The sequence below is a fragment of the Chiloscyllium punctatum genome, chromosome 40, assembly GCF_047496795.1.
Source record: "Chiloscyllium punctatum isolate Juve2018m chromosome 40, sChiPun1.3, whole genome shotgun sequence".
NCBI lineage: Eukaryota > Metazoa > Chordata > Chondrichthyes > Orectolobiformes > Hemiscylliidae > Chiloscyllium > Chiloscyllium punctatum.
The window spans coordinates 62,766,794-62,794,601 of NC_092778.1; the positions used below are offsets into that span (position 1 = coordinate 62,766,794).

Sequence of the window (27,808 nt, forward strand, 5' to 3'; positions counted from 1 at the left end):
GATGAGATGCGCTGGAGGGCATCATCAACCACATGGGAGGGGAAATTACCATCTTTAAAGGAGGCGGCCATCTGGTGTATTCTATGGTGGAACTGGTCTTCCTGGGAGCAGATGCAGCAGAGGCAGAGGTATTGGGAATAAGGGATATAGTGTTTTTATCGGAGGCAGGGTGGGAGGTGGTGTAGTCCAGGTAGCTGTGGGAGTCAGTGGGTTCATGGAAGATGTCAACGTTGAGTCAGTCATCGCTGAGGTATCTGACATGATAAATATCTTCAGTTACAAAGTAACAGTAACTGAATCTGGCAACATTCACTCAGTTACCAGGTTGAGAGCTATGCATTATTCCCAACCATGATATTTCTGTTTCATTTAATTTGTGCAGATCATTACAAAGCACAACAAATAGAGCTTCGTTCATTATTACTTATGTACATGCATGGCACTGACAAGGACAGAAAAATACTGTAACTGTGGCGAGAGACACAGCACATTATTTGGAATTGAGAATGTGATGCTGGAAAAGCACAGCAGGTCAGGCAGTATCAGAGGAGCAGGAAAATGTGTTTCGGGCAAAACCCCTTCATCAGGAATGAGGTTGGGAGCCTTGGGGATGGAGAGATAAATAGGAAAGGGGTGGGGCTGGTGGGGTGGAGGTAGCTGAGAGTACAATAGGTAGATGGAGGTGGGAGGTAATGGTGATAGGTCAGAGGGGAGGGTGGAGTGGATAGGTGGGAAGGAAGATGGACATGTGGGACAGGTCATGAGGGTGGTGCTGAGCAGCAAGGTGGCTTATCTAATTACTGTAGGTTTCTTTGAGCTTACAGATAGTATAGGGGATCTGGAATTGGAGAAAAGCAGCCAAACAAATGGACAGAGATTTTAAATGGCATGCACACAACATCAATTATTTGTATTGCATTCAACCACACATTCTGAAAACATTTAACGAATGCTTACTAATTTCTGCAGATGTTATATAATTGGACTACATGCATGTCAATTTGCCAGATAAATGCAATGAAAACATCTACAAAAATTTATATTTATAAAGTTAAGTTTCATATAACAGTTTATGAAGTAGTGGTTTCTATGGTCATAACCTACTACTTAAGGGCCCAAAACATTTGTCAGGCAGGTGATTAGCATCAATTTTTAAAAAGAACCATTTAAATTTCTTGCAGGATTGCTGTTTTGACCATCTGTGGTTTTGCTTGAAAATTTATTCTTTTGTGGGATACAGATGTTGCTGGCAAAGTCAGTGTTTGCTGTTCATCCTTTATTGCCCTTGAACTGATAGGTTTGCTTGTCCACTTTACAGGGCAGTTAAGAGTCAATCACAATCACATCGGACAGAGGAGCCTGCCTTCTGATCAACACCTCTTCGTGGTCGGATGCGTTGACCCTGGCAAGTTACTGCTTCCAGAACTAGAACATCTAACGGTGAAGAACTGTCCCTACCATCTGCCACAGGAGTTTACTTCTAGTATCCTAATAGCAGTTTACATCCCACCCCATGTGGAAGTGAAGAGTGCACTTGATGAAATATGCACTGCAACAGTCTACCTTGAGACAGAATACTTTGAGGCATCGTTCATCATAGCCAGTGTTAATCAACCAGACCAATCTAAAAGAGTGTGCTATCATGATACCATTTACACATCTCCAATTCTACCAGAGACCAAAACACCCTAGACCATTGCAACACAACCAAAGATGGCTACAACTTCAATCCCCACCTACAGACCACAGGATGTGCTTCTTCTCCCAGTTTACAATTAGAAACTGAAGCGAGAGGAGCTGTACAGGGAATCACACAGTGCTGGTCTGAGGTAATGGTCGAGCTCCAACATGAGTGCTTGGAATCACTGAACTAGTCTGTATTCAAGAACTCAGAAGCAAACCTAAATGGAGTATGCCATGAAGGTGACAGAATTCATCACTAAGTGTTTAGAGGACTGTGTCCCAAAGAAGTTAATCTGAATGTTCCCTGACCAAAAACCATAAATGAACTGTAAGATCCACTCCCGACTGATGTCCAAATCTGAGGCGTTCAAGTCAGGTGATCCTGACCTATACTGGAAATCTAGGTACGATTTTCGCAAAGCCGTCAGGGACACCAAGAGCAAATACAAGACTACAGTCCCAGACTAACCACACACATCAACTGTGGCAAGGCTTACATGAAATAATGGGCTATAAAGTGAAGTCCAACAGAAGATCTGCTGACAAAAATGCATCCCTCCACGATGAGTTCAATGTATTATGCGCGTTTTGAATGGAAGGTCAGTGAAATGGTGTCATCTGCCCTGACAGTCACCACCACAGACGTCAGATCAGCCTTTAGGGTGAACGCACAGAAAGCATCTGGCCTATATGGAGTCCCCAGCCATGGACTGAGATCCTGTGTTGACCAGCTAAAGGGAGTATTTGCTGACAACTTTAACTCCTCCTTACCATGATGTGAGGTTCCCACCTGCTTCAACAAGGCCACCATCATCCATCAGTACCAAAGAAAAATCGGGCAACATGCCTTTATAACTACCACCCAGTGATCCTGACATCCATCATTATGAAGCACTTCGAGGGGTTAGTCGTGGTACACATCAACTCTAGCCTCCCAGATTGCCTTGTCCCACTACAATTCACCTACTGTCACAATAGGTCAATGGCAGTCACCATCTCCCTGGCCCTGCACTCATCCCTGGAACATCTGTATTACAAACCACACCTCCATCAGACTTCTATTTATTCACTTTAGCTTCGCCATCAACACATTCATTTCCAGCAAAACCCATCTCAAAACTGAGATCTTGGACTCTGCTTCCCCCTTGGCAATTGGATCTTTGTAATCTGCAAGTCTGGAAGTCAATCAGTAAGGATAGGTCAATAACACCTCCTCCACAATTACCCTCAACACTGTATACTCAGTCCCTTAATATACTCCTTATACACATGACTGCCTGCCAAGTTCAACTCTAACTCCATTTACAAATTTGTTCATGAAACCTCTGTAGTGGGTTGAACCTCAAACAAAGATGAGACAGAGTACAGGGAGGAGATAGACAGCATAGTGGCATGGTGTAAAGACGACAATCTCTCCCTCAATGGCAACAAAATGAAGGAGCTGGTTGTTGACTTCAGGAAGCAGAGTGGAGGACACACCCCCATCTGTACCAATGGCGCTGAGGTGGAGGTGGTCATGAGCTTCAAGTTCCGAGGAGTAATCATCATCAATAATCTATCCTGGTCTATCCATGTCGATATTACAGTTGAAGGAAATTTGGCACGTCTATAATGACTCTTACCAATTTTTATAGATGCACCATAGAAAACATCCTATCTGGATGCATCATAACTTGGTATGCCAACTGCTCTCCCCAACACCATAATAAATTAGAGTTGTGAATGCAGCCCTTGAAAACCAGCCTCCCTCCCATTGATTCTGTCTACATTTCTCATTGCCTTGGGAAAGCAGCCAACATTATCAAAGACCCTTTCCACCCTGGTCATACTCTCTTTCACACTCGTCCATGGGGCAGAAAGGACAAAAGTTTCAAAACACATACCAACAGATTTAAGAACTTCTTCCCTGCTGTTATCAAATTTTTGCACAGTCCTCTCATAAAACAGAATTGATCTTTCTCCGCATCTTCTCTGTAACACTACATTCTGCATTCTGTTCTATTACCCCGATCTACGTAAGGTATGATTTATCTTGTTAGCTCATAAAACAACACTTTGCACTCTCTCTATTGTTACAGTGCATGTAACAATAATAAATCAAAGCAAATTGCCATAGGTCTAGATTCACATGTTGGCCAGACCAGATATGGTCAGCAAATTTCCTTCTCTAAAAGAAAAACGGAGACCAAAATACAAACATATGAAGAATTAGGAGCAGCTATAGGCCACTAGTAGGTACCTCAAGCCTGCTCCTGCCATTCAATAAAATCATGGCTGATTTAACTACTCCACATTCCTGTCTATTCCCTAAAACCTTTCATTGCTTTGCTTATCAAGCAACTATCTACCTCTGCCTTAAAGATGAACATTGCCATGATTCAGTTACTGTTGCTTTGCAATTGCAGATTTATACCATATTTCATGCTTACTAAGAAAGTGTTTTAAAGGAAGAAACTTCAAACGACTCATGAGCCCCTTATGAGAAAAACATTTTCCTTCCCTTTACCTTAAAATGAGAAACTCCTTACTTTAAAACAACAATTATAGATTCTGTCAAGAGGAAACATTCTTGTCACATGCATTCTGTCAAGACCTTTAGGTTCTTTGCTTCACCAAAATTGCCTCTTACTCTGTTAAATACCAATTATTCACAAGACAACCCAACAGTTCTAGTTATGGGTTTAGTAAACGCTGAACTAGGTCCAATGCAAGGTTAAAAACTAGGCAAACACAATGACTGCAGATGCTGGAAACCAGAGTCGAGATTAGAGTGGTGCTGGAAAAGCACAGCAGTTCAGGCAGCATCCGAGGAGTAATCCTGATGAAGGGCTTTTGCCCGAAACGTCGATTTTACTGTTCCTCGGATGCTGCCTGAACTACTGTGCTTTTCCAGCACCACTCTAATCTAGACTATGTCCAATGCAATTACATTCTTCCTTAAATAATGAAACTAAAATGTACATAAATGAAGCATAATGTCCTTTTGTATTAAATTCCCCTCAGTTAACATTTTATTAGCTTTCCTAATTACTTGTTATAACTGTAGTCTGGCCATGTGTAATTTGTGCACTAGGTTATTCAGATCCCCCTGCATCTTAGAGCTCTGCAGTCTCACCATCAGATAAAATACTTCTTTTACAATCTTCTTGTCAAAATGGACAAGTTCACATTTTGACATTATTATCCATCTGCCAAAACTTTGCCCACGCTCAACATATGGAAGCTGTAAAGAGATATGGATATGCCCTCTTTATAATTTACTTTCCATCCTATGTTTGTGTCATGTGTAAATTTAGAAAATCATTATTCAATTTCTTCATCCAAGTCACTTACATAAATTGTAAAACGGAGGTCCAAACCGATCCCTATGATACAACATTCATTGCATCTTGCCAACCAGAAAGAAACATACATTTATGCAGACTGTTGATTTCCTAATAGCTCATCCATTTTTGTATGTTACCCCCACACCATGAGTTTTACTTAAAATGTTTTCTTACAACAATCAATGGTAGTTTCATAGTCACCAATGACATTAATTGCAATTCCAAATTTATTCAAATTAAATTTCATCCAGTTGCCATAGTAGGATTTGAGCTCATCCCCACAACACTGGATTTCTAGTGATATGTCCATCATCTTCCCCAAGAGTTGCAGGAAGTCGCTTACCCATTTAAATTTCACAAAATGGTGTCAGTTACTGGAGTGAAGTTCTTGACTACAAACAAGTTGTATTGAGAATAATTAAAAATGATTACAATTAGAAGCAGATGGCATCACAGTCATGTGAAATGTTGAAACATGGAAACAAGTTGATATGGGATGTAGAAAATGGGTGAAGGGAGGGAAGGCAATGAGTTTCAAGGAACCAGAATGCAATGGTTCAACCAACAAATATCAGGAAGAGTGGAAGTAAAGTGGACAAGAATGAGCATATTACTGGAGAAATAAAGGATGGAAGAGGAGACACGAGGCCAGGAGGGATCAAGTGATATGAATGCAGCCAAAATCATTGCCCATCCACCATTGGAAATATTAGAAAGCACAACAACAGGAATGAGAAAGATAAGATAATAACCTTATTTCCCTCGTTTTTCTTTTTTTTTAAAAAAGCAAAAAATAATGGCGAGCATCACGGTAGCTATACCACATGACAGATTCAATTTAACTAAGAAGACTTAAGAGTACAAGGAATCATAAACCTGACACTAAGAACTGACTCGTAAAGTTAGTAAATGGATTCACATTCTAGTCTGGAAAGGCACAACCCTATAACTCACTAGAAGCATGTCATTGAAAACTTCATGATGTGGAGGTGTTGGTGTTGGACTGGGGTGGACAAAATCAGAAGTCGTATGACACCAGGTTATAGTCCAACAAGGTAAAAACAATGACTGCAGATGCTGGAAACCAGACTCTGGATTAGTGGTGCTGGAAGAGCACAGCATTTCAGGCAGCATCCAAGGAGCTTCGAAATCGACGTTTCGGGCAAAAGCCCTTCATCAGGAATAAAGGCAGTGAGCCTGAAACGTGGAGAAGAGCTTCAGGGCAGAGGAAATGACCTGGGAGTTGCAGTGGGAGAGGGACTCCCTGAGATTCTTGTAGAGAGAGGAGGAAAACTTCTTCAAGGCAGGCCTGAACTGCTGTGCTCTTCCAGCACCACTAATCCAGTCTGGTTTCCAGCATCTGCAGTCATTGTTTTTACCTCGTTGATTTTAACCCTACTGCGAATCCTCTTGCAAGGATGCCTGCCTTGAAGAAGTTTTCCTCCTCTCTCTAGAAGAATCTCAGGGAGTCCCTCTCCCACTGCAACTCCCAGGTGATTTCCTCTGCCCTGAAGCTCTTCTCCACGCTTCAGGCTCACTGCCTTTATTCCTGATGAAGGGCTTTTGCCCGAAACATCGATTTCAAAGCTCCTTGGACGCTGCCTGAACTGCTGTGCTCTTCCAGCACCACTAATCCAGAGTATAGTCCAACAAGTTTATTTGAACTCAAGCTTTCGGAGTGTTGCTTTTTTGTCAGGGGAAGTCAGCTGAAAAAGTCAGTTAAATACCTATTTGCATAGCATATCATTCAGGGAGACAATTACATAAGCTATTTCTTTCTGAATTTAAGGATTATTCACCCCCCAAAACTGCAGGCTTCTCTTCTCTTCTCCACAGGGTGAAGGGATTTATCTGTATGCAGCTCCTTTTGTAATAGCAGTCCTCTGATATTTCGTCCAAATGAGCTGCTTCATACGTTAACTTAGATAGCAAATATAGAATCTGTTAGACTAGGACCATAAAGTCTTCTCCAAACGGGCTGCTGGGTGTGAGCAGGAGCCCTTCACTATAGACTAATATAACAAATTCAGGAACTTTTACTCATTTGTTCAGCTCAACACAAGATTACAGAATATATTTAAGCAATAGTAACAATTTGCAACGCTTGGGCACATGCATTCAGATACTTTTGGAGTTTCAGACACAATTGGTTGAATGGGCCCCCTTATGCACTTTAGCAATTCTGCAAAACTGGGTGATGACTAAGAATGACAGAGTATTAGGTGACACTAAGGTTGAATTTTAAATTTTGCAGAATTTGGGAAGCGAACAGAGGCCAGATCCATAGAAATTCACTTTTCACTACATATTCGACAGTTGGCTGTCTATGTTTCAATGTATGGCTTAGAAAAGAAAAACTAGTCAATGTTTGTAATGACTCTTAGCTGAAAATAACTTGGGTTTTGAAACTTTTAAGATTTCATAAGACAAAAACTCAGTGATCATTTCTGGCTGGAGCAAAACCAGCTTCTCCACATTTTTTTGATCTTTAAAACACAATCACAAAATGTTTCATTTTCTGATAAATGAATATAGTTTTTTTTAATCAGTCCTTGTAGTCATATGCATCTTTTGAAGTGCATCATAAAGTTGTTTTAGCAATCATGTGATTTCTGTTTAAACTTTGAAATCATTACAATCTTACCAATAATCTGTATTTCATAAGTAGCAGCATGGTCCGAGCTCTGGATAGTAGTTGGACAAATCTGACCCCAGAATGAAACTTGGCTTGATAGATGAAAAGTTTAATTTTTCTTTCGGTTTACCATGAAGATCAGTCACTATATATTTTCACGAGAGGCTGCCAATGTATTTTTAAACAAGGAACTTAAAAGGTTTATCATGCAAAAGAAAAACACAAACTAAATTCCACCATACAAAAAGTATTTGAAAGATCTCTTCACAAACATAAGAAAGAATGATTCGTCCCTTTTATCCCAGCAATAACTTTAGAGACACTGAAAGCTCAGTGAAGAGTAACCCCTATCTCTACACTAAAGCCTCTTGCTTGCCTGGCACAGCTGTAATCAATCTTTTTTTGCAAATTGCTGTTGTATATTAATTTGACACTGTCCGCTTTAGTTGAGAAGAGCCTGAAATCAAACCAGTAATTCAATTCACTTATTAGTTATTCTGGGTTTGTTATATTCATGTCTTCAACAACTTTGTAGGGCATTTTCCCTGCTGACACCTCGAAAGCTTTCTGCTTCAGATTTCTTCTCACTGACATCTAAGTAACTCAAGACTGGTCTTCAACTTTGATTGCTTAGACACTGCTACTAACAATTTATTTCTGAACAAACTTGTGCGGTCACTCTGGTTTCATGGAAGTTCATAGAGTCCCTGCAGTGTGGAAACAAGCCATTTGGCCCAACAAGTCCACGCCAAACCTCCAAAAGAGTAACCTATTCAGACCCATTCCCCTACCCAATTATTCTACATTGGCCCTGACTAATGCACTACACATCCCTCAACACTATGGACAATTTAGCATGGCCAATTCACCTAACCTACAAATCTTTGGACTGTGGGAGGAAACCGGAGCAAACCCACACAGACATGGGGAGAATGTGCAAACTCCACACAGTCGCTCAAGCCTAGAATCGAACCAGAGTCCTTGGTGCTGAGAGGCAGCAGTGCTAACCACTGAGCCACCATGCAAACACCTGAGTAATTATCACATGATATCTTGGAAATGCTATTTTAAACCCACTGTTCAAAAATTACTGTCTAACCTTTCTTAAAAAAAAGTTATACTTTCACAAACCTGAAAACTAAAATCCATTTCACCCACTTTAGAATCTGACTTCCCAAATTAAAATAAAACAATGACCCTTCATTACAGTAGGACCTCAGAGTGAAAACGTTATGTTTTATAAAACAGTACTTTTCATGGGTAATTTCCATCCCTACAGCAGATTTACTCAAAAAAAACTAAATACAGACAGATGTGTACTTCAGACCCACAGATGTTTTAACTGCTCAATTAAACTTTTATAACATAGAAAACTATAGATTAAGTATCTTTACTAAGGTAAAATGTACAAACATGAGTCTTCTGGTGCACAGGTAGGGTCCCTACCGCAGAACCCAGAAGCTTTAAGCTGAAGTTGCACTTTAATAACGGCCAAGGAAAATGCACTCAGAACGCAGCCAAAAACACCGAATATAGAACAGTAGAGGCCCTTTGGCCCTCTATGTTATGCCAACCTTTTATCCTACTCTAAGATCAAACTAACCCTCATATCCTTCATTGTTCTATCTTCCACTTGCCTATCCAAAAGTTGCTTAAATGTGTCTAATGCACCTGACTCTACCACCAGTGCTGGCAGTGCATTCCATTCAGTCACCACACTGTGTAAAGAACCTATCTCTGACATCTCCCCTAAACCTTCCTCCAATTACCTTAAAATTATGCTCTCTCATGATCGCCATTTCTACCCTGGGAAAAAATTTCTGGCTATCTACTCTATGCCCCTCATCATCTTGTACACCTTTATCAAGTCACCTCTCATCCTTCTTCATTCCAATGAGAAAAGCCCTAGCTCCCTCAACCTTTCTTCATAAGGCATGCCCTCCAGTCCAGGCAGCATCCTGCTAAATCTCCTCTGCACCCTCTCTAAAGCTTTCACATCCTTCCTATAATGAGGTGACCAGAACTGAACACAATATTCCAAATGTGGTCTAACCAGGGCTTTACAGAGCAGCAGCATAACCTCGCGGCTCTAAAACTCAATTCCCCTGTTAATGAAAGCCAACATGCTATATGCTTTCTTAACAACCCTATCAACTTGGGTGGCAACTTTATGGGATCTTTGGACATGAACCCCAAGATCCCACTGTTCCTCCACACTGCCAAGAACCCTGCCTTTAACCTTGTAACCTGCATTCAACTTTGACCTTTTCCAAGTTGATCTCCACCTGCCACTTCTCAGTACAGCTCTGCATCCTGTCAATGACCCGTTGCAACCTACAACAGCTGCCCACACCACCTTATAAGTATACCAATATTCATGTCATCGGCAAACTTACTAACCCACTCTTCCACTTCCTCATTCAAGTCATTTATAAAAATTACAAACAGCAGAGGTCCCAAAACAGATCCCTGCAGAACACCACTGATCACCGAGCTTCAGGCTCAGTACTTTCCATCTACTACCATCCTCCGAAATCCATGGGCCAACTAATTCTCTATCTAGACAGTCAAAATTTCCCTGTATCCCATGTCGCCTTACTTTCTGAATGAGCCTGCCATGGGGAATCTTATCAAAGTCTTGCTGAAAACCATATACACAACATCCACTGTTCTACCAATGTGCTTTGTCACATCCTCAAAGCATTCAATAATGCGGCATGACCTGCCCCTCACTAAGTCATGTTGACTATCTCTAATCAAGCTCTGCTTTTCCAAATAATCATAAATCCTGTCTCTCAGAATCCTCTCCAATAATTTGCCCACCACTGACGTAAGACTGATTAGTCTGTAATTCCCAGGGCTATCCCTATTCCTTTTCTTGAAGAAGGGAAAAATATTTGCCAACCTCCAATCATCTGGTACTACACCAGCAGACATGAAGACGCAAAGGTCACCACCAAAGATGCAGCAATCTCTTCCCTCGCTTCCCATAGTAATCTTGGGTATATCCCATCTGGCCCAGGGAACTTATCTATCCTCATGTTTTTCAAACTTTCCAGTACATTCTCCTTAACATCGACCTGTTTGCGCCTATCAGCCTGTTTCACCTTGCCCTCACAAATGACAAGGTCCCTCTCACTAGTGAATTTTGAAGCAAAGTATTCATTGAGGACCTCCCCTACCACCTCCAATTCAGGGCACAAGTTCCTTCCACTATTCCTGATCAGCCCTACCCTCACTCTGGCCATCTTCTTGTTCCTCAAGTGTAGAACACCTTGGCGTTTTCCTTCATCCTACCCACCAAGGCTTCTTCATGCACCATTCTAGCTCTAAGTCCATTCTTCAGTTCCTTCCTGGCCACCTTGCAATCTTCTAGAGTCCTGTCTGATCCTTGCTTCCCCAACCTTAAGCGAGCTTCCTTCTTCCTCTTTACTAGATGTTTCACACCTCTCGTCATCCAAGGTTCCTTCACCCTTCTGTTCCTTCCTTGCTTTTGTGGGACAAACCTATCCAGCACTCGCAGCAAGTGCTCCCGAAACAACCTTAACATTTCTGTCATGCATTTCCTGGAGAATATCTGCTCCCAACTTATTCTCCACAGTTCCTGCCTAATAGCACTGCAATTCCCCTCCCCCAATTAGAATAGTTCCCATACTGCTGGCTCCAATCCCTCTCCATAACTATAGTAAAGGTCAGGGGGTTTGATCACTATCACTGAAGTGCTCTCCCACGGAAATCTGACACATGGCCTGGTTTGTTGCTAAGCACAAAATCCAAATGGCCTCCCCTCGAGCCAGCCTGTCTACATATTGAATCAAGAATTCTTCCTGGACACACCTGACAAAATCTACTCCAAACTATTTGCACGAAGGGGGCTCCAATCAATATTAGGGAAGTTGAAGTCACCCATGACAACAACCCTATTACTTCTGTACATTTCTAAATCTGCCTCCCAATCTCCTATTGGGGTGTCTATAGAAAACTGCCAATAAAATGATTGTTCCTTCCCGTTTCTGACTTCCACCCATAATGACTCAGTAGACAAACCCTCCTCAATGACCTCCCTTTCTGCAGCTGTTATACTATCCCCAGTTAGAACGCCACTCATCAACGTCTTTTACCTCCCTCCCTATTCCTTTTGAAGCATCTAAACCTCGGAACATCCAACAACCATTCCTGTCCCTATGATATCAGAGTCTCCGTAATGACTACAACATTGTTGCTCCAAGTACTGGGTATCAACTTGTAACTCCTTTCAACATACACCAATGACAGGCATTAAGAATGGGAGTGATTCCTGGTCAGTCATATGGTGAAAAGGAATTGGAGGCTCAACCATCATTATCTATAGTTCTAGGCTACAACGCACAGATAAGAATAAGTTGCTACTGCAATGCAAACTCCTTGCTCACCCAGTTGGCTGATGGGCAGTGTGGATCAACTTGCTACCAATAGCTTGGGGTTCAATCCTTGTTCCAGTTGGAGTCAATTTGGGTCCAGCCACCTTGCTTCACCCATGGAGGTCATGGCATTTTAGGTTGTACAATGTTGTGAGGCAGAGTGGAAGAACAGTGTACAATTTTGGGGAAAAATACTTAAAATTTGTTCATTCCTCTAGTATTTGAGGGGCCTTGTAATGCACAACTTGGTTGCTGTAGCTACCTATAAGACACTGACAGTATTTTAAAAATGTTATATTTTTAGACAATCACTTTGAGATATGATGTGAAAGGCACCAATGAAGGCAATTTTTCCTCTATTCTTCCAGTTGGCAACTGTAGAATGCTGAAACTTGAGAATGTTGAAATCTTAGAATAAAACTTTAAACTAGACAAAATTTACAAGAATTTATTTGATTAAATCACACACAAAATTAATGAAACAAGAGATGAACTGGTTCATATTGATGCGCATGAGTACAGCTTATTGTTTCTTCTGTTGAGTCAGTGCAGCTGCTTCATCATTCATGTTCACCACTAAAAAGGAAATCATGTCATTTTCCTGTGGTTAGAGCCAACATATCAACTGAGGTTATGGTCTGAAGGATGTTTTTAAAACTTTGGCAAACTGCACTGGATAATTTAGTTTAGCTCTTACAAATGTACTTCAAAAAATCTTCAGTTAGCATACCCCTATAAATATTAAGGTTTATAAGATGTTTATGCAAGATAGTTAATCCATGCTGTTATTACATCCATCAAATTTCAAAAGTAGCTTTGAATTCTTGACTTTATCTTTAGACTGTCCCAGCACTTTTGAAGGCTTGGTGTGGCTTTTAAAATTAGACTATTGTGAGATATACATTTAACAGGCTATCTCAAGTGCAATGCAAACCAAATACAACAACACACTCTTAAGCATAGTGGCCCTGGTTGGATCCCAGAAGTTTAAAATGGCAGATGCAAGTTGGAGAAACTGTACCTCAAAATAAGGAATGCTCTTCTGGGTTTTACAAACATCACAACCATTATAAAAATGTTATTTCAACCCTTTTTTTTTAAAAAGTTGTATTGATTAAGGATATGTTATGATCTCAGCAGATGTGGTGATACCAGACAAGTCAGATCCCAGAGCAAAATCTGGCTTGAGAGTCTTCCTTTACTCTTTAATTTCTTCCTCAACTGATGAAATGACAAGGCTTTCCATTCAGCAAATTTCTGCACATTCAATACCCCTCCACCCTCCAGGATAATTTACTATTCCTTACTGAACTTGAAGAAAAGCTCAGTTTTTTTTCAGCCCTGCTTTCTTGAGCTCAGATAGCATGGAGACTGCCAAAACTAAATTGCCTTTAGGTAGCATAGATTTTTTTCTCTTTGAACTGGATCTGCTTCTGGGCTTTTGCCAACTGTCTCTCTCCAGCCCATAAAACCTCAGCTTAGTAAACACTTCCAGCTACAAAGCGATTCATTCCTCCCATCGACCAACCAGTTTGTATCCACCATCTGTGTTCAGTTATCACTACCTCACCATTCTGCCCATCCCCCCTCCCAAAATCCTCCTCCCTCCTTCTATCTGCAGCTCCTGTACACCCACGTCCAGTCCTGAAGAAGGGTTATATCTAAAGTGTTAACTTCTCCACCTCCTGATGCTGCCTGGCTTGCTGTGTTCTTCCAGCCTCCTGCCTGTCCACTCTGGATTCCAGCATCTGCAGTTTTATGTAAGCAAATCACAGATGGAAGAGGAATCAACTTTTCTAACATTAACTGGGATCACCTTAGTGTGAAAGGATTAGACAGGGTGGAATTTTTAGAGTCAGAGAGATACCCAGCACAGAAACAGACCCTTCAGTCCAATTTGTCCATGCCAACCAGATATCCTAAATTAATCTAGTCACATTTGCCAGCATTTGGCCCATATCCATCTAAACCCTACCTATTCATATACCCATCCAAATGCCTGTTAAATTAACCCTTTCAAGTTTCAAACATCCTTCTTACAGTATGGAGATCAGAATTGCATGCAGTATTCCAATAGTGGCCTATCCAATGTCCTGTACAGCTGCAACATGACCTCCCAACTCCTATACTGGATGCACTGGCCAATAAAGGCAAGCATACCAAATGCCTTCTTCTCTATCCTATCTACTTGGCACTCCACTTTCAAGGAACTATGAACCTGTACTGCAAGGTCTTTGCTCAGCAGCACTCCCCAGGACCTTACCATGCAGTACACAAGTCCTGCCTTGATTTGCCTTTCCAAAACACAGCACTTCAATTTAAAGTGCATCCAGAAGAACTTTTTGTGCCAGTACATAGATAGTCCTACTAGAGAAAGGGCAGTACCATACCTAATCCTGGGAAATGAAGCTGGTCAAATGGATGAACTGTCAGTGGGTGAGCATTTTGGGGATAGTGGCCATAACACACTGTTTCAATGTCATTATGGAAAGTGATAAGAATAGTGCAGAGGTTGAGTGTCTAAATTGGGGAAAGACTAATTTCAAAATCATTAGATAGGATCGTGCAAATATAGACTGTTGCAGCTAAGTCTACATTCCTAAAGTGGTAGTCCATTAAAAGTAGTTTAGTGAGTGTTCAGGGCTAGTGTGTTCCTCTAGGAGTGAAGGGGAAGGGCAGCAAGTCCAGAGAACCTAGAAGACAAGGAATATTGAAAATTTGATAAAGAAAATTAAAGTATTATTAGTTACAGAGCATTAAAAGCAAGGGACGCCCTTCAGATGTATAGAGTATGTTGGGAGGGGGATGTGCTTAAAATAAGAAATTAGTAAGGCAAAGAGGGGCTACAAAATATCTTTGACTGATATGATTAAGGCATTTTATATTAAGAGCAAGAGGATTACCAGGGAAAGAGTTGGGCTTATTAGAGACCAAGACAGCAAACCATGCATAGTGCCAGAGGATACGGGGTGAGGTCCTAACTAAATATTTCTCATCTGTATTCACAAAGGAGAAAGACATTGTTGCTGGAGATTTCACTTGTGATGGTGAGGCTCTTGAACATGTTATGATTAATAAGGAGATGGTATAAGATGTTTAACAGGTGTAAAGGTGTATCAATCCCCAAGACCTGATCAGAATTATCTCATAGGAGGCAAGGTAGGAGATTGATGGTGTCCTGGCAGAGATATTTAATTCTTCGCTGTCCAGAAGTGAAGTGTAAAGAACTGGAAAATAGCTTGTGTTTTTTTTTTGTTCTTGAAGGGCAATACAAATGGGCCAGGTAATTACAGAGCAGTTAGTGTGACATCAGTGATAGGGAAAGTATTAGAAAAAAAAATTGAGAGACAGGATTAATCAACACTTGGAAAGGCAGGGATTGATCAAGGACAGTCAGCAAGATTTGTTGGAAGGACGTGGGTGGTTCATGTATGGAATTAACTTCCTGAGAAAGTGGTGGATGTGGATGCAATTACAATGTTTAAAACACATTTGGATAGATAATTGAAAAGAAAAAGCTCGGAGGGATATGAGCCAGGAGCAGGCAGGTAGGACTAGTTTGTTTTGGGATTATGTTCGGCAGGTACCGGTTGGACGAAAGGTCTGTCTCCGTGCTGTATGACTCGAGGACATTATGGCTGACTGATTTAATTGAGTTTTTTGAAAAGGTGACTAAATATATTGATGAGGGAAATACAATTGCTGTAATTTATACGGGCTTCAACAATACCTTTGACCAGGTCCGACATGAAAGGCTGGTCCAAAATGTAAGAAACCATGGGGCCAAAGACAAGTTGGCAAACTGGATCCAACATTGGCCTGCAAATAGGAGGCAGAGTGATAGGGAGGGCTGTTTTTGTGATTAGAAGCCTGTGACCAGCGGTATACCACAGGAATTGCTGCTAAGCCCCCTGCTGTTTGTTATGTATATTAACAAAGTGGATGTGAATGCAGAAGGTATATTTAGTAAGTTTGCAGATGATGAAAACTGGTGGCATTGCTAGTGAGGAAGATGGTCTCAGGCTATGAAGTCTGATAGTTCCAGGTGGAAAGGAGTTCCTAGGTACAAAGGGACCTTGGTGGACACATCTATAGATCCCTGAAGGTGTCAGCATAGATGGTTAGGATGGTGAAGGAAGATTACAGGATCCTTTTGTGCTCATTATCAAACACATGGAATATAGGAACAGGGAAGTCTTGTTGCTAATTTATAGAGCATTGGTTAGGACACAGATGGAATACTGTGTGCAGTTCTGGTCACTATACTATCGGAAGGACATGGTTGCACCTGAGAAGGTTCTGAGGAGATTCACCAGGATATTGCCTGAGATGTAAAATCGCACTTATTAGGTGAGACTGGTTAGGCTGGAATTGTTTTCCCTACTGCAAAGACGGCTGAGGAGAGATCTGATTGAGGTATCGAAAATTGAGAGGTATAGATAGTGTAGATCATGGGAATCTTTTCCCCATGGCAGACATGTCTAAAGTCAGAGGGCATATGTTTCAGGTAAGGAGTACGTAACTTAGAGAGGATATGAGGAAAACATTTTTCACCCAGTGGGTAGAAGTAGTGTGGAATGCTTTGCCCGAGAAGGTAATGAAGACAGGTACTCTCACAACCTTTAAAAAGGATATGGACAAGCACTTAAAATGCCAGGGCATAGTAGTCTATGAACCAAGTACAGCTAAATGGGATTACTATAGTTTGATTTGTGTAGGTAGGCATAGATATGGCAGGCCAAAGGGCCTGTTTCTATGCTGTATAACTCTGACTATTGAATTTTTTAAAAAAAAATATAGAATCAAATTATGACAAGCTTAGCCATTATGCCATAAAGGAAATCCTTCAATTGCTATTTACATCAACCTAGTATTCTCCAAATACTTAGCTGTAGCATGTGAATAGACATGGGCAATGGGGTGGACATGGTGGCTCAGTAGTTAGCACTGCTGCTTCACAGTGCCAGGGACCCGGGTTCAATTCCAGCCTCGGGCGACTGTGTGGAGTTTGCACATTCTCCCAATGTCTGCATGGGTTTCCTCCAGCTGCTCCAGTTTCCTCCCACAATCCAAAGATGTGCAGGTTAGGTGAATTGGCCGTGCTAAATTGCCCATAATGTTCAGGGATTGTAGATTAGGTGCGTTAGTTAGTGGTAAATAGAGGATAGGAATGACTTTGGGTGGGTTATTCTTTAGACGGTCAGTATGAAATGTTTGGGCCAAATGGCCTGTTTCCACACTGTAGGGATTCTATGATGAATCTAAATATAGTGAAACAATGGGGAAATATTTTGGTTCGAGCGCTCAAATTTGTGCTAGCAATAGCTTTAAAAATAAGATAAAAGACAATCTTGTTGATATAATTCTACCGCTAGAATTGCAATAGATTGGACATCATGTGTAACCAATTTCACAGATGCGATTATCTTGCACCATTCTTACAGAACACATGGTTAAAGAACAAAAATGTATATGATGTTTTCTCACATCTTTAGGATGCCCCAAAGGTTTTCATAGTCAATGAATTACTTTTGAAATGCAGCCATCCATATTTTATAACTAATACCATTGCCACAGGGAAGATCTCAATTGACAAATGAATGGATGATCAGGTAATATTCTTTTTGACAGTATTGGTTAAGGAAGAGCCATCAACCATACTTTTACAGTCATGTGCCACAGTTCTTTCACATTCACTTAAGCACTTTATCTGGCTGATGGCATCTTTAACAATGCACAAATTTCTCACATTGTTTCCAAATGTAAACCTAATATGGGCTCAAGTTTGTAGCTTATAGAATAAGATTTTACAGTGACTCTTACATTTCTCTGAACACCAGTGTTGTATCTTGCAGGACATAACTGACCAGAGTTAAATTATTTATAAAAATAGGAGCTGGAGTCAGTCATTTGGCCCTTTCAGCCTGCTCTAACATTCAAAATGGTCATCCAACTCAGTACCCTGTTCCTGTTTTCTCCCCATATTCCTAGATCTCGTTAGCTCAGAGAACCATTCTTGAAAATTTTCAACATTGTGGCCTCAATGGTTTCCTCTAAGATATGGGAGCAGAACTGGCCATTTGGCACATCAAGACTGCTCCACCACTTCTGGTAGCTCATTCCATACATACACCATCCTATGTGAAAACGTTGCTCCTTAGGTCCCTTTTATCTCTTTCCCCTCTCACCTAAACTTATGCCCTCTAGTTTTGGATTTCCCTATCACGGGGAAAAGACCTTGTCTATTTACCCTATACATGGCCCTCAAGATTTTAAAAACCTTCATAAAGTCACCCCTCAGCCTCTTATAGTCCAGGGAAACATCACCTCAGCTTATTCAGCCTCTCCTTATAGCTAAACCCTTCCAACGCTGACAACATCTTTGTAAATCTTTTCTGAACCCTTTCAAGTTTCACAACAACCTTCTGACAGGAAAGAGACCAGAATTGCAAACAATATTCTAAAAGTGGCCTAACCAATGTCCTGCACAACCACAACATGACCTCCCAACTCCTATACTCAATGCACTGACCAATAAAATATACCAAATATCATCTTCACTGTCCTTTCTACCAGGGACTCCACTTTCAAGGAGTTATGAACCTGCACTCCAAGGTCTCTTTGTACAGCAACACTCCCCAGGAACTTACCATTAAGTGTATAAGTCTTGCTCTGATTTGCTTTTCCAAAATGCAGCACCTCACATTTATCTAAATTAAAATCCATCTGCCATTCCTCAGCCCATTGGCCTATCTGAGCAAGATCCCGTTGTACTCTGAAGTAACCTTCTTTGCTATCCACTCCACCTCCAATTTTGGTGTCATCTACAAACCTACTAACTATACCTCATGTTCACATCCAAATCATTTATATAAATGACAAAAAGCAGTGGACCTCCCAACTCCTATACTCAATGCACCATCTCCATCCTTGTGGCACACCACTGGTCACAGGCCTCCAGTCTGAAAAGCAACCCTCCACTGCCATGTTCTATCTTCTACCTTCGAGCCAGTTCTAGATCCAAATGGCTAGTTCTCCTTGTATTCTATGCGATCTAATCTTGCTAGATAGTCTACCACGAGAAACGTTTTCAAATCATATTGAAGCTTCGACATCCTCCTCATTACATATCCTACCACCCAGCCTTGTGTCACCTGTAGACTTGGAGATGATTGGTTTGATTTGATTACTGTCACATGTACCTACGTACAGTGAAAAGCTTTGCTTCTGAGCAGTACAGGCAGATCAGAGAGAGCAAGGACATATAGATTGACGCTTAGTTTCCAACTAAATTATTAATATATATTGTGAACAAACACTGATTCCTGCAGTACACCATTAGTCACTGCCTGCCTCTCAGAAAAAGACCTGTTCGTTTCGATCTTTGTTTCTTGTCTGCCAACCAGTTCTCAATCCATTTCCATGCACGACCTCCAATCCCATGTGCTTTCATTTTGCATGCTAATTTCTTATGTGGAATCTTATAGAAAGCCTTCTGAAAATCTAAGAAAACCACATTCACCGGCTTCCCTTTATCCACTCAACTAGTTGCATCCTTAAAATATTTCAGATTTGTCAAGTACAACTGCCCCTTCATAAAGCTGACTCTGACCCATTCTATCACCATCTTCCATGTACTTCTCTATTATATCTGTTAGGGAAACTAACACCATTTCCCTACAAATACTGTTTTAATTCCTCCTTCTCATTAGACCTTGTATTCCCCCATTTTTCCAGGTGTTATTTGTATCTTCCTTTGTGAAGACAGATTAATGTTCTGGATGTAAGTTTGCTTGCTGAGCTGGAAGGTTCGTTTTCAGATGTTTCATCACCATACTAGGTAACATCTTCAGTGAGCCTCCAAATGAAGCACTGGTGGTGTAGTCCGCTTTCTATTTATACATTTGATTTTCCTAGGGTTGGTGATGTAATTTCCTGTTGTGATATCATATCCTGTGGTGACGTCATTTCCTGTTCTTTTTCTCAGGGGGTGGTAAATGGGATCCAAGTTAATGTGTTTGTTGATAGACCTCCGGTTGGAATGTCATTTATAAATCATTTACAAAATACCTTGCAAGAACTGTAATAAGCACTATATTGGACAAACAGGCAGAAAACTAGCCACCAGGATACATGAACATCAGCTAACCGCAAAACCATATGGACCCACTCTCACAAGTATCCTCACATACAGATGAGACAGGACACCATAGCTCCTTGAATGTGGAGTCACAGGTAGATAGGATAGTGAAGGCAGCATTTGGTACGCATTCCTTTATTGGTCAGAGTATTGAGTACAGGAGTTGGGAGATCATGTTGTGGCTGTGCAGGGCATTGGTTAGGCCACTTTTGGAATATCGCATGCAATTCTGGTCTCCTTCCTATCGGAAGGACGTTGTGAAACTTGAAAGGATTCAGAAAAGATTTACAGGGATGTCGTCAGGGTTGGAGGAGTTGAGCTATAGGGAGAGGCTGAACAGGCTGGGGCTGTTTTCCTTGGAGTGTCAGAGGCTGAGGGGTGACCTTATAGAGGTTTACAAAATTTTGAGGGGCATGGATAGGGTAAATAGGCAAAGTCTTTTCCCTGGGGTCAGGGAGTCCAGAACCAGAGGGCATAGGTTTAGGGTGAGAGGGGAAAAGATATGAGAGAGACTTAAGGGGCAATTTTTTCATGCAGAGGGTGGAATGTGTATGGAATGAGCTGCCAGTGAAAGTGGTGGAGGCTGTACAATTGCAACATTTAAAATACATTTGGATGGGTATATGAATAGGAAGGTTTGGAAGGATATGGGCCAGGTGCTGGCAGGTGGGACTAGATTGGGGTTTCGATATCTGGTCGGCATGGACAGGTTGGACTGAAGGGTCTGTTTCCATGCTGTACATCTCTATGACTATGACTGGGACAACACATCCATCCTAGCACAAGCCAAACAGAAACACACACGAGAATTCCTAGAAGCTTGGCATTCCAACCGGAACTCTATCAAACACACTGACTTGGATCCCATTTACCACCCCATGAGAAAAAGAACAGGAAATGACATCACCACAGGAAATTACAGCATCAACTCTTGGAAACTCAAACATACAAGTAAAAAGTGGGCTACACCACCAGTGCCTCATTTGGAGGATCACTGAAGGTGTTACCTAGTATGGTGACCAAACATCTAAAAATGAACTTTCCAGCTCAGCCAACAAACCTACATCCAGAACCTCAACCTGAGCTACAAGTCTTCTCAAAACTCGCTAACAAATTAATGTACTTAACTGGTCTGCCATCTCTTTGTTCCCTATTACAAATTCCCATTTCGAAATGTAGGGGACCTATATTCATCTTTACTAATCTTTTTCTCTTCATGTACTTATTGGAAGCTTTTACAAACAGTTTTTATGTCCCCTGCCAAGTTATTCTCAAACTCTATTTTCTCCCTCATAATCTGACTCTGTTTCCATTCGTTGGAATTAAACTGGTTCCAGTCCTCTGATCTGTTGTTTCTTTTGGCCAATTTGCATACCTTTTTTGGATTTAATACTAAGCTAAAATTCCCTTGGTCTGACCACTTTCTCATTTTATTTTTATGGATTAGAATTAGATGAAATAGTATTAATAGCCTGAGATTTTGCTTAATTATTAATGATCAAATAAAAACACTTGTTTACCATAAAAAATTGAATGAGTTTAGTTGATCTGTCACAGGCTAGATCATTCATGGATAAATAGTCCTCAAACTACGTGGCCTTTTCTCGATACGTATTTTATAAAATTTTGTTTCATAAATCTTACATTTTTGCAAGCCTGACAGCAATAATTTAAATATGGCAGTTGACTGAAATAGATTATCTTATGCTTTATTTAAAAAAAGAACATAATTTGATCTCTATCTGTCTGGACATGAAAAGCAAAGCACCAAGTATCAATGGTCTGGGAGATTAATTGGAAATAGCCAATTTTAACTAGAAACCCAGTCACTATGGACAATTTTTACTGGGGAGATAGTGTAGAATGACATAGAACATAGAAAAATACAGCGCAGTACAAGCCCTTCGGCCCTCGATGTTGCGCCGACCGAAGCCTACGTAACCTACACTAGCCTAATAACCTCCATATGCTTGTCTAACGCCCGCTTAAATGACCATAAAGAGGGAGAGTCCACCACTGCTACTGGCAGGGCATTCCATGAACTCACAACCCGCTGAGTAAAAAATCTACCCCTAACATCTGTCCTATACCTACCACCCCTTAATTTAAAGCTGTGTCCCCTGGTAACAGCTGACTTCATTAGCGGAAAAAGGTTCTCACTGTCAACCCTATCTAAACCCCTAATCATCTTGTACACCTCTATCAAATCTCCCCTAAACCTTCTTTTTTCCAATGAGAAAAACCCCAAGTGCCTCAGCCTTTCCTCATACGATCTTCCTACCATGCCAGGCAACATCCTGGTAAACCGCCTCGGCACTCGTTCCAATGCCTCCACATCCTTCCTATAATATGGCGACCAAAACTGCACACAATACTCCAGATGAGGCCGCACCAGAGTCTTATACAACTGCAACATGACCTCAGGATTCCGGAACTCAATTCCTTTACCAATAAAGCCCAGTACACCATATGCCTTCTTCACAGCACTATTTACCTGGGTGGCAACTTTCAAATGTATCTGTTAGGCCTTCCACTGTTTTCTCGATTTTCCCTCTGAAAATCAAGAGAAATATTAATGGGTAGTCAGAATAATAGACAATATAATACAACCACCAAAAAACTTTAAATGACCTATTTGGAGAAAAAAATAAACTTTCGAATAAATTTCAGTCTTGCTGGTGAAAATGTTTTCAGTCAAGGAGGTGTGGGTGAATGTTGTAACAAAAGATGACTCATTTTGCTTGGACTCTCACACCATATTTACAGAAGTGTCTTGAAAATTCCTCACTCTAAGACTTCGCTTCTGTCAAGTTGACCTACTGACCTAAAATGCCTCTTCCTTAAACAAATAGGATGAACACTGTCTGGGATGGTTTCCTGTCATTAATACAAAGCTTGTGGTTATGACTCATTCACAGAGTCAGAGTCCTACAGCGCGGAGACAGACCCTTTGGCCCAAACTGGTCCATGCCGACAAAATGTCCACCTACGCTAACCCCATTTCCCTACACTTGGCCAACTTCCTTCAAATACTGTCCTATCCATGTATTTTTTCAAATGCCTTTTAAATGTTGTTAATGTACCCGCCTCAATTCAGTTAATTTTAAAACACAAACTACATATTAAGATACCAGATTTGATCAAACACAAACTTATATATTGCTATAGATGTCACAGCATCTTGGAACATCAGGAGAGGCACAAGATATTTCATTTCTAAGTGTATTACTCACTTATGTAAAATCTTCTTACACCGACTTTAAACAATCACATATTATAATTCAGTGAGTCATTTGGAGAAAGGGACAATACCTCATATGAGATCTGCCTGGAGAGGAGTTCATTTTACTACACTAAATCTAACTGAAGACAAATTTGTGTGGTCTGCTTGTTATGTTGACAGAAACTCAAATTGAAACTTACTCAAACAGGTGCAACGACAGAAAAGAGAAGGCAGCTGGTTTCATTGCTGCCCAGACTCTCAAGGCCAATGAGACTAAAGGATATGGGGGTGAAGATCAAAAAACAAGAGTGGATGTGCAGGCAGATGGAGATGATGCTTTTGGGTTAATCACTAAACAATGGACTGCTGAGGCTGGAGCTTATGGTCAAGGGAACAAGAATTGTGAAAAGTTAATAATCAAGGAATCACTACAGGAAGCCTTGCTACTAGATCATGCTCAAAAGGACTTCATTTAAAAAGATACCAGAAGATTCACAGGAAGATAATGAAACAGGAAGATAAGATTCTATTAAAACAGGACTGCACTGGGCTTTATGAACTATTAAGAGTAAATTTCTATGGAGTGGGACATAATTCAAAAACATGTTGTGGGGTTTTTGGTTGTATTAACAAATTAATAGGGAATACCTCTCCTGAAGTGTAATGGTTGTCTAAGTATTATTACAGTATTATAGTGCCAGTCTAAAAACCTGACCTCCAGGATTGTGGGATACTCAATTTCAGTTTTTGGGCTGTTCTTAGTCCTGCCTTTGGCTTTCTGCTAAGAACTTTCATACATAGTTAACAGATGCTATTTTTTTCAAAAAAAAATCAAAAAGTTTTAAATTTTAAAAAATACTTTACGAAGCAACACAATATTAAACATTAATCTTCTAATTTTGTCAGCTGATTTCACATGTAAAACATCTTTTACATGAATACTGTGGATTATAAAATGGCTATTAGACTTTTTTTTTCAATTTCAAGCTTGTCAAGTGTCTAAAAGCTTCCCAAGTGGATTATGACATATCTAAACCGAGTTGGGGACTTCCAGCTTTGTTAATGTCAAGGATTACTTTAAGAACAATTACAGTATTCTAATATTGATTCTACTTGCTAGACAGGAACAAACACAACTCCACTGACACCTTCACTGTAAATGAATCAATCTCGTTAAGGAACAAAAGGTCAGCTGGGGGACCATCCAACTGCTTTATGGGATGACCTCACCATCCTATGTGGGAGTATGGCTTTGCAGTTTGTAAGCCTGTCACATGACAACAGCCACTTTCATTGCCACATAGGAAGTTGTTCTATTTCAGAACCACCTTGAAACATCACAAGAGATTCATACAAGAACAAAAAGAGCAACAGCCACATCCCTTCTCCTCTCTGAAATCTCTCAAAAGCTGTAAGCTGCTGGAAACATACCTGCTGCAGAGATTCCTAGAGTTCTAGCAGCACTGTCACCATGAGAACAACCCAATATAAACCAAACAACAGTTCAATGAAGGAACATTTGATGGTGCAAATCTTTTGCTTATAAACCTTAACTTTTATCAACCTATCCTTTTCAACCCTGTATCTGTTATTTTTGCATTACTGACTCCATGTCATCTGGCACAGTGGTTAGCACTGCTGCCTCTCAGCACCAGAGACCCAGGTTCAATTCCTGCCTCAGGCAACTGTGTGTGGAGTTTGCACATCCTCCCCCAGTCTGCGGGGGTTTCCTCTGGGTGCTCCGGTTTCCTCCCACAGTCCAAAAATGTGCAGGTTAGGTGAATTGGCCATGCTAAATTGCCCATAGTGTTAGGTGAAGAGGTAAATATAAGGGAATGGGGTTTGGGTGGGTCGCTCTTCGGAGGGTCGGTGTGGACTTGTTGGGCCGAAGGGCCTGTTTCCACACTAAGTAATCTAATCTAATCCACATTTTTATCTTTTGATAATTTTCAGTATCTTTACCTGAATGAATTTTGTTAACAAAATTAACTCTGTACTTATTCTGTGTAGGAATCTGTTTGAATTTATTTACAGTGAGCTACACAAAGTACATACTCAACAAGCAAAACCTTATCCTTACTCTGTTATAATCTCAAAACTCAATTATGAAAACTGAGACAAAGAGAGGATCAGTTGACTCACTCTAACTTGGTCCTAACTAATTAAAACAGGAACCACACTATTCTGATCACACTCTACTGCATTAGTGAAGAGTGAAGAATCTCTTCCTACATGTAACCTTTCTCCCGACATCACTCAAAACAGAACAGTTTGTTCAATTATCCCATTAAATGCTCATGGAACCTTGCTGCATTTAAACTGTCATGTTCCCTTTTCGAGTGACTACACTTTTACGAAGATTCTTAGGTGGAAGTGTAGCCTAACAGAATGCTGTAAAAGGTAATATATGCAACTGTTTAATCTTGTGAAAACATATTTGGGTTCATATTGTTCCAACAAAAGACAATAAAATAGCATCAGATGACAGTGGAGTAGGGCTTCATCCACTTTTCCTTTTTTCTTCCTCTTTTCTAGTTTTCTTTACATACCTCTTGTTGAAGAGCTCGGTCGCAGTGACAGCATCGGTGGCGGCGAATAGGCCCAGCAGCGTGAACTCATGACGGCAGAGGTGAGTTCAGGCCCAGTACGAGACCCTGCAGCATCAGCGGCAGCATTGGCAAGATGGGCTCAAGACGAACTCATGGTGGCGACGGAGTCAAGTTAAGGCTGGTGCAGTACCCGGTGACCTTGGTGGCATCTGCATTGGTGAGGTTCAGTGAAGATTTATAGTGGAGAGGGCATCAGTGGAGGCGAGATGGCACCGAATAGTAGCGACTTTTGTTGCAACAGCAGCGGCATGGCAAAGGGGACTCTTGTCTAACCATCAGGCCCACGGCCCATGGCTGAGCACTTAACAAAAAGAACTGTAAAGTTGAACACTTTTTCTTTCTTTCTTCATTTTTTTCTACCTTTATAATTGATATATTGGTTTTGTTTTGTGTTTTAAGATGGTGCTGGAGAGTGGTAACACTGCACAACACTTTTCTCTGTATTTTCCAACACAATACATGTGACAATAAATAAATCAAATCAAACCAGTAGCATAAATATGCTTCATACAAACATTGGAAGGAGTAGGCCAAATAGCCCAAACTTATTCCACCTTTGATAAGATTATGATCGATCTGAGTTGCGGCATCAATTCCACTTTCCTGCCTGCCCCTGATACCTTTGACTCCCTTGTTAGTCAAGAATCAAATCACTCTTTACATCATACATTTTGTCGGTAACAGGGATCTTAATCCTATTTTATAGCCTGGGTAACTTTAAGTGCAAACGACTCTTATTTTGACATGTGAATCCTGCGTTAACACTACATATTTGCATAGGTTTAGGATTGAACACAAAAATTACAAGTCACACCAAAATTACACAGAGTCAGAGATGTACAGCATGGAAACAGACCCTTCGGTCCAATCCGCCATGCCGAGTTGCTAAATGTTTTCAATGATTTTAGGGACAAAAAGTCAAAGTAATTCATTAGTTTAATCAAAAATTAAATAAAGTCTCATTGTACAATGGTCACAAACCAGTGTTCACAGACAAATTAGTATAATTACAAATATCCTAGAGATTACCACTGTCCAGAACTGGACTATTCATCTTAGTACTGTGTCTAAAAGAGCAGGTCAGAGGCTTGGAATACTGCAGGAAGTAACATCTTCACAAAGCCTACCCAACATCTACAACACACAAGTCAGTGTGATGGAATACACTCCACTTGACTGGATAAGTGCAGCTTCAACAACACTCGAGAAGCTTAAAACTATCTACGGTAAAGCACCTCACTTGATTAGCAAACATACACTCTCCACCGCAGATATTAGGTAGCTATAGTGCTTACTACTTACAAAATTAACTGCAAAAAATCACCAAGGTTTAGACAGCATCTTCCAAACCCTCAGCCATCATCATCTGGAAGCTCAAGGGGAGCCGATACACGAGAACACCGCTACCTCCAAGTTCCTCTCAAGCCACTCACTATCCAGATTTGGAAATATATTGCCTCAACTTCAGTGTCACTGGGTCAAAACTTTGGTACTCCCGCCCAAACAGTGCAAATATTCCTAGTCCAAATGCACTTTTAGCAGTTCAAGAAAACAGTTCGCCACCATTTTCTCAAGGGCAACAAGTGGTGGTCAATAAATACTGGCCTAGAGTTTGTTGCTGACATCCTGTGAGTGAATAAATAAAAACACATGAAAGCCTTAGATGTTTCCTAAGAGTTTGCTGTGCAGAGATCCATTTTCCAAGTTTACTGAAGTTCTACAGAATTGCCATTAAAATGATAAATGAATGTTCAAAGCAGAACACGCAGAGTTGAATGATGCTCTGTAGATA

General features: G+C 40.8%; 1 protein-coding gene across 8 annotated transcripts in view; it reads right to left on the minus strand.

Moving 5' to 3' along the window:
• mrtfba (myocardin related transcription factor Ba) overlaps positions 1-27,808 on the minus strand; it is a 230,841-nt gene that overhangs the window by 151,948 nt on the left and 51,085 nt on the right. For 5 of the 8 annotated variants that reach the window (XM_072560112.1, XM_072560118.1, XM_072560111.1 and 2 more), the window contains one exon: positions 22,679-22,737. The exons of 2 other annotated variants lie outside the window; for them this stretch is intronic. The gene's annotated coding sequence lies outside the window, so the exon portion shown is untranslated. Of the gene's footprint in view, positions 1-22,678; positions 22,738-25,956; positions 26,166-27,808 lie in introns of all 8 variants that reach the window. One more of the 8 variants, XM_072560113.1, reaches the window with a different exon arrangement.